Source organism: Quercus lobata, chromosome 4 (assembly GCF_001633185.2).
Source record: "Quercus lobata isolate SW786 chromosome 4, ValleyOak3.0 Primary Assembly, whole genome shotgun sequence".
Lineage (NCBI taxonomy): Eukaryota > Viridiplantae > Streptophyta > Magnoliopsida > Fagales > Fagaceae > Quercus > Quercus lobata.
In genome coordinates this window covers 43,202,523-43,214,497 of record NC_044907.1, presented here as the reverse complement: position 1 = coordinate 43,214,497, position 11,975 = coordinate 43,202,523, and positions in this window count along the sequence as shown.

The window sequence follows — 11,975 nt, the reverse complement described above, 5'->3', positions numbered from 1 at the left end:
TAATTACTTACAGAAGTTGAGGGTTATGTCTTCCAAAACTGCTGCCTGTGCGTGCCATTGTGCGGTAGCTATCACTTGAAGAAATGATTAGACACCTACACTACTGCTTATGTATAAGAACAACTACTCCCTCTTGAAATTACAGCAACTTGCTTTCTTTACTATTTTTCAGCAACTTGATTATTTAATATAGGATTTGAGAATTTTTATGTATTGATAATAATGATCAATTACCAATGTTTTTAGTTGACGAAGACTTGAGCGAATAGAGGAACACTGTAGCAACCAAATTAAGAATCAAATGCCAGTTTATATTTTGTTGGCTAGCTAGACACCCATTAAACTAAGTCCATTTCCCTATACGTCCATTAAACTAACTTCCCTCTCTCTTGGTCTCCGGGATGCCTGGAAGATAGACTAGTGTGTGTGTGTGTGTATATATATATATATATATATATATATATATAGAGAGAGAGAGAGAGAGAGAGAGAGAGAGAGAGAGAGATAAACTTGGTTCAACTCTAAACTATCTTATACAACTCAATATTTTTTTTATTGGATACGAATTTTAACAAATCTATCATTAAGTTAGATTTTCGTCTTATACTTTATATACTTAAAAATTTTAAGATGATTTAAAATCAAAAGCTATGCAGTTGTTTAAATATTTAAATTGCAAGAGGGTGTGTTTGTATAAACACATTAAAATGGAGGGAATCTATTTCAATGTTAAGGTTTTATTTTTTGGATCTAACATATGATCAACCCTAACTAATTTATTGAGTATCCATAGTCAGCCTCAAAAGATTTAGGACTAAGTGTACTATGCGCCACTTCATTAAAATTTTAAAAAATTTGACATTTGATTAGATTTGTAATATTTAAACACAATTATTCAATGCATCTATTTCAAATGGAAATAAAATATGGTATTTCTGTGATTTTGTATGGCTTATATAGAATTTTTTAAGATCATTAATTCTTTTTAAAATATCACGTGTTTTACATTTAGATTGAAATCAGAGGGTATTAGATGATTTAAATAGGCCTTGTAGCTGAATTGACATCTTTCCATGTACAAAGTGCTTGGGGGTCTAGGGAGAAAGGGTTCGAGCTGCGGGGTTAGCAGCATGTTGTAATTATTTCTCAAAAAAAAAAAAAAAAAAAAAAAAGGATCCTTTCCAATCTAATGGTTGTGTAAATGCAGGGGCAAAAATTAGTGTATTATTATAATCGGTCAAAACTCAAAAGACTGTTAATTATGTTTTACTTTAAAGGTTGCCTTGATTTCAAATCCAATGATTCTAGGAGTTATTTGAAATCTAAGTATTTTAAAGGTTTGAAATCTAAGTATTTTAAAGGTTTAAATCCAAAGTATTTTTGGTTTTCTATCATCCAAATCTAAATCTAAATCCAAATGCCCAAATCATATTATCTAAATACAATATAAACATTGTTGTACTTCTCTACTTTATGAGAAATTATAAGGTCCTCATGCTGGACCACGTCATTTTTGCCTAGTGGTTAACCATTCTACTAAAAGACTCACATTTATTTAAAAATTTACTGACACATTTTATGATAAAAATTAAAGTAAAAGATAAACAAGTTTAAATGTTATATGATTACAAAAATAATTAAAAAAAAATTAAAAGAGAGTGTGAGGGTGAAACAAAATTTCTAAATAGAGATGTCGTTTAATTTCAGAAGAGGGCAAATTGAAATATCTTCTCCCTCTTGACGACACCAGTTCTGCAATCATCTTTCCCCAGTGTTTCTATATGAGATTTCTAAAGAGAGACGGTGTTTAATTTCAGAAGAGATCAAACTAAAATCTCTTCTTCCTCTTGACGATATAAAATCTCTTCTCCCTCTTGGCAATGTCAGTTTTGCAGCATCATCTTCTACCTTAATCAGTAAGGTCTAGTTTAATTTCCTATATGAACTTTCGACCTGCTCTATTTTTTATTTTATTTTTATCTAACAGATTTTGCATATTCATTTGGATTTTAATAATCTAAATCAAAATCCAAATCTAAATGCCCAAATCATATTATCTAAATACACTATAAACATTGCTGCACTTCTCTACTTTACGAGAAATTATAAGGTCCTCATGGTTGACCATGCCATTTTTGCCTAGTGGTCCACAATTCTACTAAAAGACTCCTACTTATTCAAAAATTTGCTGAATCATTTTATGATAAAAATTAAAGAAAAGATAAATTCTTTTAAACATTATCTGTTTAAACAACTAAATTTTTTTTTTTTTTTTTAAAAGTGTGAGGGTGAAAAAAAATTTCTAAAGAGAGATGATGTTTAATTTCAGAACAGGACAAATTGAAATCTCTTCTCCCTCTTGACAACATCAGTTCTGCAACATCATCTTCCCCCAGTGTTCCTATATGAAATTTCTAATAAAGAGAGACGTTTAATTTCATAAGAGAGCAAACTAAAATCTCTTCTCCCTCTTGACGATATCAGCTCTATAGCATCATCTTCTCCCTCAATCGGAAATGTTTGGTTTAATTTTCTATATGAACTTTTAGCTTGCTCTTTTTTTTTTTTTTTTTTTTTTTTTTTTTTTTCTTTTTTTCCTTTTTTAATCTAACAGATTTTGCATAATCAAAGAGCAAACTAAAATCTCTTCTCCCTCTTGACGATATCAGTTCTATAGCATCATCTTCTCCCTCAATCGAAAATGTCTAGTTTAATTTCCTATATGAACTTTCGGCTTGCTCTTTTCTTTCTTTTTTTTTCTTTTTTCTTTTTAATCTAACAAATTTTGCCTATTCATTTGGTTTTGGAAAATTTTTTCTTTTTTGAATCTTAGGGTTTTAGAAAGGGGTTTCTAGCTGATTTTTCCTAGTATTAGGAAGAATAGTTTGGTTTCCTTTCCTTTGGTTTGAAATGGATATATTTTTTTAAGTTCTTATGGATGTAATAAAGTTTTATTATTTTAAAGAAAATTAGACTAGCAATTTAATTAGGAAAGAAGCTACTGTAGATATACGGGATGTTTTTCCTTAAATTTTATATATACCCTTTTGATTGAGTTTATGAACCACTCTTGTTCCTATTCAAATCCACTGGTGATTATTGTTTCTTTAAAGTTTGGTTATATTCATGAGGCTTTGAGTGTTTCTGCTGCGATTCAAATGAATTCTTTGTTGTTGGCCATTAAAATCTCTAGAGGCTAAAAAGGTTGCAAAATTTTCTATTTAAATCAATAGAAAGATCAGATCAAATCAGATTTCAAAATTTTCATAATCAATAGAAAGAGATCAAAGAAAGATGGACAAGAAAAAACCATATTTTTAATTAATTTAATTTTATTGTCTTTCTTCTATGCACAATTACTGCTTATTTCTTTCAATTTTTTTTTTTTTTTTTAAATGCTAGTCCATATCATCATCATCATCATCACCCAGGTGGGCAAACCTTCCAAGACCATAGATCTGCCTGGAGTACTCGGTCACCTCCAACTTGAGATTCTCGGCCAACCAAATGAGCTCCTCATGCTCCTCCACAATGAGCTGAAAATTGAGAAGAAGACAATGTTGGAACAAGTATTGAGAGATGTGAGAAAAGAAAAGATAAGAAAAGATAAGACAAGGTTGAAAGAGAACTCACCGCTTGTGTACCCTCAAGAAAAGGTAATCCATGACATTTGTATTACGTCCCACAAGGCGCTGCTGAGCAAAGCAGTTAGGACCTTAAGCATAGACCGACCAGGGTAGATGAGGAGGGTCAACAGGACCATCAGCAATAGGGCCAACCTGACGTAAACATTATACTTGAGTGTCACCATGCGCAGAAATGCAAGAAAAGAGGAAGGGAAGTAAAAAGGGAAAGAATACTATAGATACCGCATTTTGTACCCCTTATGACTTGGGCCTCTATTCCCCAATGATGTTAAAATTCTAAAGTCTAAGGTTGGTTTAGGGCCCGATTAGATTCAAATTGATTTGAGGAAAGTGTTTTCGGAAAAATATAACGTTTTCATGAACAAAATAAATCTATTTATAGAAAATTAAGGTGAAGAAACCCTAGGGCATGCGTACACATTCACGCGTATGCGCAAGTTCCAAAGCTGCTGCGCATGTTTCATTTATGCGTACGCTTGCTAGAGTTCTAGAAACTATGAAAGACAAGTTTTTCTGCATTAAAGTTGAGGTTTGGAATGACTCCAACATCCACTAGGAGTTGTTCTAAACCTCTATTTTCTTACTATATAAAGTAATACATGGTACATTTTCAAAACACACAAAAAATCATAAGAGAAAGCACAAGATTCACTAGAAATAGTAAATCAAAAAAGGAATTTTTCACAAAACATCATCAAGTCAATATTTTTCTGATTGAGGCCTTTTCTGGCCTTGATCTTAGAGTTTATCATATTTTGAAAAGCACTTTCAAAAACACCGTTTTTTAGGAAAAAAAAAAAAAAAAAAAGAGCTTTTGAAAACATTTTGGAGAACATTTTATAAAAAAAATTTGAAAACATTTTTTCTTTGGAAGCTTCGGATTTCTTCACAAAAAAATATTTTGGTTTAAAAGAAAAGATTTTCGGTTTTAAAAAAAGGTTTTGAAAACATTTTTTTTATTTTTATAAACAAGATTTGAAAAACAGTTTTTTTATTTAAACAGTTTTGAAAACAGTTTTTTTATTAAGAAAACAGAATTGAAAAACAGTTTTTTATGAAAAAAACAGTTTTAAAAAAAATTGAAAAACAAATCTATATTTCTAAAAAACAGTTTTATAAAAACAGTTTTGGGAAAAACAGAATTTTGAAATCAGATTTTTATTTTAGAAAACAGTTTTTGAAAACAGCTTTGGAAAATAGTTTCTGAAATCAGATTTAAAAAAGAAAAAACATTTTTATAAACCAGTTTATGTTTCTTTGAAAAGAAAAAAGTTTTATGAAAAAAAATTTGGAAAACAGATTTTAGAAAACAGAGTTTTATTTTAAAAAAAGACAGTTTTGAAAAAGGTTTTATATTTCTAAAAACAGTTTTATAAAACAGGTTTTTTTTTTTAAAAAAAAAAAAACAGTTTTTCCTGAAAACATTTTTTTTTAGAAAACAGTTTTTTTTTTTTTTAATTTTAATTTGAAAGCAGTTTTGAAGGACAGTTTTATAAAAAAAAAATTATATATATATATATATAATATATGTATATATATTTTTTAAAAGTTTTGTAAGGCATTTTTTTTCCTGAAAAAAAGGTTCGGATTCCCCCTTTAAAAAAAAAAAAAAAAAAAAAAAAAAAAAATTATTTGAATTTTTTTTTAAAGAGAGGAAAAAACATAAAGGAAGGGTTTTTGTTTTGAAAAATTTTAAGAAGAACAAAAGACATTTTAAAAAGATCCTCTTTTGAAAAAGACTTTATTTAAGAAAAAGATGGGGAAAGACTTAAAAAGAAAAGCATTTTCTTAGAATAGGGTGTAAGGGAAATGCTTTACCCAAGCATGTTTATTTTATGGCACATTATTAATAAGAAATGTAAAAGGATGACAAAAATAAAGTGCAGGAAAAAAACTGGTTTTATTGGAATTTAAATGACATAAAAGTAAAGAACTTGGAATATTGTAAAGATTCATTAAAATGGTTTTTATTTTTATTTTTATTTTATTTATGTTTCTCTCTTAAATAGATTTTAATCTCTTTCAAGCCTTATGGATCTTTCAACATAAAGAAATGGGAGTTTTAAACAATAACCATTCTTATGAGATATACCCATATTGTGCTCTAATGAAGGTTTAAGAACCATTTAAGAGAGGTAGTAGCAAATCCTTTTTTTTAGGTGACTGGATACACGCGTGCACACACACACACACACACACAAGTGCAATAAAATAAAAGGGGAGAGGGGATGTGCAAGAAATTAAATGGGATGACATAATTTAAAGGGGATGGTGATTGCTTGAAAATAAATGGGATGACATAAATTAAAAGCATTAAAAGTAAAATCCTAGATGCCTAGGTGGGATGAGATTTCTTTCCTCTAAGGGTACTTCCTGTACATATCCTAGGAGATGGTCCAATACCCATTTAGGGATACCAACACAATAATATAAAGCAACAACAATAATATGAACATTGAAATAAAGAGATAGATATATACACAATATGTACAAGCACATAAAAAAAGCAACTATAAACACAAAGAAAGTAAAGAAGAGATTTTTATATATATGGAAATGATTATTATAATAGTAAAAGTGGTGGGATGGGTTTAGCTATTAAGAAACTAACCCATCCCTATAGCCTTACCCACAAAGATTACAACAACGAAAAAGGATGAGGCTTTTTTGTGTAGGATTTCCTAGAGAGAGAGAGTGGAGAGAGAGATTTTTTTTTTTTTTTTTGATTTTCTAAAGCTATTTTTTCAGAATTTTCTCATATTTTTCTGATTTTCCTCACTATTTCTCTATTTTTTTTTTCCACACTTGTTCTCCTGTTTTTCTTCTTATTTTTCACAAAAATTGGGGGGGAGGGGGGGAAGGGAGTATTTATAAGGAGAGGTGGAAAATGGGGGGCTAGCATTAGTGTATCAAGATACACTAGTACTAGTCGCCCATTCAAAGAGGCGGCTAGCATTGGTGTATCTTGATACACCAACGCTAGCCTCCTCCTTTTGCCACATCATCAATCATTTTTATCTTTTTCTAATTTCTAGCCTAGTCTTTGCATAACTATTTGGTGGCCTTTTCGAGCTCCATTTTCTTCGAATTTTATATGCACATAAATCTCTGGATGTCTAGTTTCCAACATCCTGGCCTCGTTCAATTTGAAGTCACGGTCATCAAGATATTGCACTTGGAAGGAAGATGATGCAAAACTGAAAAATTCTGGATGTTTTTTCTTGAAAAATTCATTTCTTCCAATCCAGAGTAGATGTTGTCAAGCTCTTTTGATGGAATTTAGCTAAGACCTTGTTCTTCAAGATGGTCTAGCTCTCTCATTCTTGTTCTTACCCAATCGGTATAATTTATTGTGCGTAGTCGAGTAAAAAACTACCAGTTTTCCTGAAAAATATAGTGAAGATTTTATTAGGTTTTCGGTATTTTTGTAATATCCCTCCTATTTTAACTCTAATTTTAGCCCATAAACTACTGTTTCGAAGGAGGAAAATACCGTATGAGACAGTCCAAAATTCAACATAATTCAATGGTCGGATCAAAAAGTCAACTTTTTCACCATTCCCGGTTAGGGTTTTGGTCATAGATTTTTCAAATATTGTGACTTTTTGATTCACCTTTCAAACATGTTGTATTTATTACCCTTTTTGGCTTTGAAATTTATGATTTTACACTCTTTTAAAATTTTTTATTTTTTGGTCTTTATTTTGATGCGTGAATTGGAATCGGACAAAATACGATATCGACAGGTCCAATGGCACTGCCTTAAGTACGTAGAGGATGTGAAAGGTCTTGGAATAGGGACCTAGGGGAGGCCTAGTAACTAGTAAGTGTATATATAATTTCTAAACCAAGATTCAGGATTTTTTTTTTTTCTTGTAAAAAGATATATAGGATTAACGATAATAAGATGCCACTGAAGAGAGTTTACCTACTTTAATTTATATTAGTTGGTTTAATTCCATTTTATGGGATTTAATTAATAGGTTGTGTCTTTTAAGTTTTATGAGATAATTAATAGATTGAAGCATATAAATTAAACTTTTTTTTCTAACAAAAAAAAAATGGACACAATGTTTTCATGGTATAAAAATATATTTTTCCATTCAAATATAAGAATGAATCATTTGGCTATATGATTTCAAAGAAAATGTCTAAGGTGTAGAATTTCAAAGTTTATAAATTAATTTAAACAGCTCATGAATATTAGGTTTTGTTAAAAAATAAAAAATAAAAAGAAAAGAAACAAACTAAGTCTATGCTTGTTTATAGACTTTATATGAGCTTGACAAATAAACCCATGCTAAGATTTTAGGTAATCAAGAGTTGGGGAATTGGGAGTTGGGAGTTGGGACCACTCTTACAAAGTGAATGGGCATGATAATAAACTTAATATGCACTTGATAATATACTTGTGTTGGATCCCAAGCTCAAAAACTTGATATTGAGCACAAATTCGAGTTTGGTAAAGAGTTCTATCTCAGCTTGACTAATATATCAAGACAAAGCAAGCCAAGCTTAAGTTTTAAGAATTTTTTACAAGCTTGAGCTTGAACCTTATTTGCAAGTTTGTTCGAACTCAAGCCAAACAAGCTTAAACATTTTAATTTTGTTGTTAAGCTAAGCTCAAACATTACAATACAATCATTTATGAAAGGGAACCTGAAGTTTTTTTAAATATTTGAAATCTTTTAGGATTGAATATACTAAAAAATATTGATGCCTTGTTTAATAAATAACATCATAGCAGTCATAAAAATACTCTTTTTCCACTTTGTTGCGAAAATCAATTTTGATAACATTATAGCATTCATAAAATGCAGTGCAAATTCAGATAGATATTCGATTTAGCAATTGAAAAACCTTAGCCATAGTTGGCCTGTCTCTTCGTATCTCACTAGTACACATACATGTAATTTCAAAATACTCTTTCACATGGGCTTCTATTAGGCCATCCTCCCTCGAAATACTAGCATCCACCATTTCCATATGCTGACATTGGGCCAGCATTTTTCTAGCGCATTGGACTAGCCCAACCTCTTTCCCATCCAAAAAGGTAGGCAAATTGGGTCGTTTCCCAGTAGCAATCTCGAGCATTAAAATCCCAAAGCTGTAAACTGTAAACATCAGCCTCTAGAGTAGCTGCAGTGAGGCCTTCCTTGTACTCTGGGGGCATGTAGCTCACTGTGCCCGCAGATTGGTTGGATGCATAAGAAGTGGAGCTATCTCAGCTTGCGAGACCGAAATGAGAAATATGGGACTGAAAATTGGAGTCCAAGAGCACATTGCTGGACTTAATATCCCGATGAACAATGTCCAAACCATGCAGAAAAAAGAGGCCATTAGCCACACCCCCCACAATCTGAATCCGGGTCCTCCGGGATAACGTGGGTGTGGCCTATCAAACCACTGGGTCCCTGCTGCAACCACTGGGTCCAAACAGTCATTCTGACTAAACTCGTATATACGGAGCCTCATGCAATAGCCGAGAATCTTAACGATGTTCGGGTGGCGGAGCATACCTAGGGTCACCATCTCCGTGCAAAACTCTCGAGAGCCTTTGAAAGCGTCTGGGTTTAGTCTCTTGATGGTCATGGTGACGCTGTTGGAGAGCTTGGCCTTGTAGACGAGGCAGAACCTGCCATCGCCGATGGTAAAGTCTGCGGAGAAGTCTTTTGTGGCCGCCCTCAGCTCGATCATGGAGAATTGGAGGGGGGGGGGGTGGTCGAAGGAAACGCTATCATCGACGGTGATGGAAGATAGCTCGGTTGTGGAATTGTTGGGTTTTCCTGGGTTTTCGACACTGGAACACCCAGAAAGTAATGTATACGGTTACAATGAAGAGAAAGCATGCGATGACTGCAACGAGTGCTTGGAGAGCGTGATCTATAGGGAACAAAAAGAAAGGATTCAACAGACCAAGAGAAGAGTACTATGTTATGTTGTTATTATTGGTTGATACTTGGAAATTTATATATACTAGTTCAGAAACGTGTTTTGTTGGGTGACAAAAGAAGATTGAGGAACTCATAATTAAGAAGCCCACTGGATGTGTGTGCAGGAATACGGGGGAAAGGCGTGTGCGGTTTTTCAAGGAAGCTAGCGGGTCATTCCGTGCTGCATATGATCAACAAGTCTTCAGATATACTTTCGTGGAACTCAGGTTAGTCATGAACCGTGAATAGTCTTGTATTAGTCTTATAGAATAGCTATTCTTATTAGGAAAAATGCTACAAATACTATAAATTTTGAAGCATGTATATGGTGTACTATACTACCGGGTCATTCTGTGCTGCATATGGTCAATAAGTCTTCAGATATACTTCCATGGAACTCAGGTTAGTCATGAACCATGAATATTCTTGCATTAATCATATTTGCATTTCTATTCTTAAAAGGAAAATGCCACAAATATTAAAAGCTATACTATACAAAATTTACAAACTATTTTCGTAATGTATTATAAATCCCGTTTAAAATACTAGTATTACTATTTTCGTGTGAGGTTTAATAAGTAATATTGTTTACTAAAAAAAACTTACAAACTAATGTGACAATAATATAATTAATGACCTTCAATTATACCATAACTAATATTTAAATTACCTGTTAGTTTGTATACTTCCTAAAAGTGAATGTAATAAAACTTGTAATTTAGCACTACTTTTCGTATTATCCATGGATGGATACGGATACTTTGTATCTTTTTTTTTTCTTTTTCTTTTTTGGCATAACGGATACTTTGTATCTTAATTATACTTCTTAATAAAACGTATATAATATGTAGCACTACTTTTCTTATTATCCATGTATGCAATAAAAGGTTTTTTTTTTTTTTTTTTTTTTTTTTTTGAGATAGCTTCAAAAGGTATACATCTATATTCCACGTGTAATGGTTGAGACTTACCAGATTATAACTTATACCATCCTTGCTCTGTTCCTCAAAATAAATACTAACTAAATTAGAAAATGGATAGAGAAGGATGAGATTCATTGGATTAGAAATCATATATCCCTGCTCAAAATAAATAACTAAATTAGAATACGAATAGATTATAAATTATAAAAGGAGTGAAAATATACGTGCACATTAGAGTTGTAATATATTTAATTTAAAGATCAAAGGTCTAAACATGGAAAAGCACACAGGTATGTTTAGTAACTGTTTTTTCCTCTTATTTTCTGTTTCCAAAAACAATTTTATATTTTTTAGACTAAAAAACTTACTTGGTAACCCAAAATGGACAGAAAACAAAAATTGTTCTTAAAACTCAATTTGTGGAAAAAACTGAAAACATTCAAAAGGTTGTTTTTAGTTTCTAATTTTCAAAAATCAATAAAAACACGCATTTAATTTAATGAATCTATCTCATTTAATGAGTTAACATTAGAGCTTAAATCCTAATAACAACATATTTTAGTATTTTCTATTTTTTTTTCAAAAAACTATCTTTTTAATTTCAATTAACCAAACATGTTTTTGATTTCAAAAATAAAAGAATTTTTTTTTTATTTATATTCCTAAAAACAAGTTTTTGAAAATAGAAAACAAAAACCGTTACCAAACATAACCTTAGTTTCGCAAGCTATAGTCCATCAAATATCTTTCCACATAAAGGTAAATAATAATAATTTATGGCTACATGCCAATTATTGAAGGCACACGAATGCATCATGTGGCACAATGAATAACGTACGACCGCTTCACTTTCATGTCTAAGATTCTTGGTCTACAGGTTGAAATGACCATATCATTAAGAAGGCGAAATTGCATCTTGTGAATAAGGCAACTGGAACACTAGCAAGGCAAACCACAGGAATGACTATTCTTAATTTTCCGGGCAGAATAAGAAAGAGAGAAGCACAAGGGGTTGCCATCATGGTTGCTATGGAATAGATAAGGGTGAAAAAGCCTATTATCATTTTTCTGGGTAAGGATTTAGGGAAATTTTCCTCTCATGGCAAGATGTGACGATTCCAAGAAACATCAATAATGAAGTTGAGGGAGAAATTTCTAAGGCTGCGGGCCTGCGGCGTTACAATAGATACGCGTTAAACAATAATTTGCTATTTAAATTTTATAACATGGCATTGACTCTCATTAATGAATTTTATTAATTTAATTAATGGATGAAATTTTTTTGTGATTAATAATATGTCAATTTGTAAGTTAATATTAAAATATATAGTATTCTTAATCTCATTAATAATAAAAAATACACAACTTTTAAAATATATATTATAATAAATTACTAAAAAAAATATTTTTTACTCTTATCTCTTCTACTTTATCAATAACTATTTTTTAGCTCTCTTTCTCTTTCTTGATAA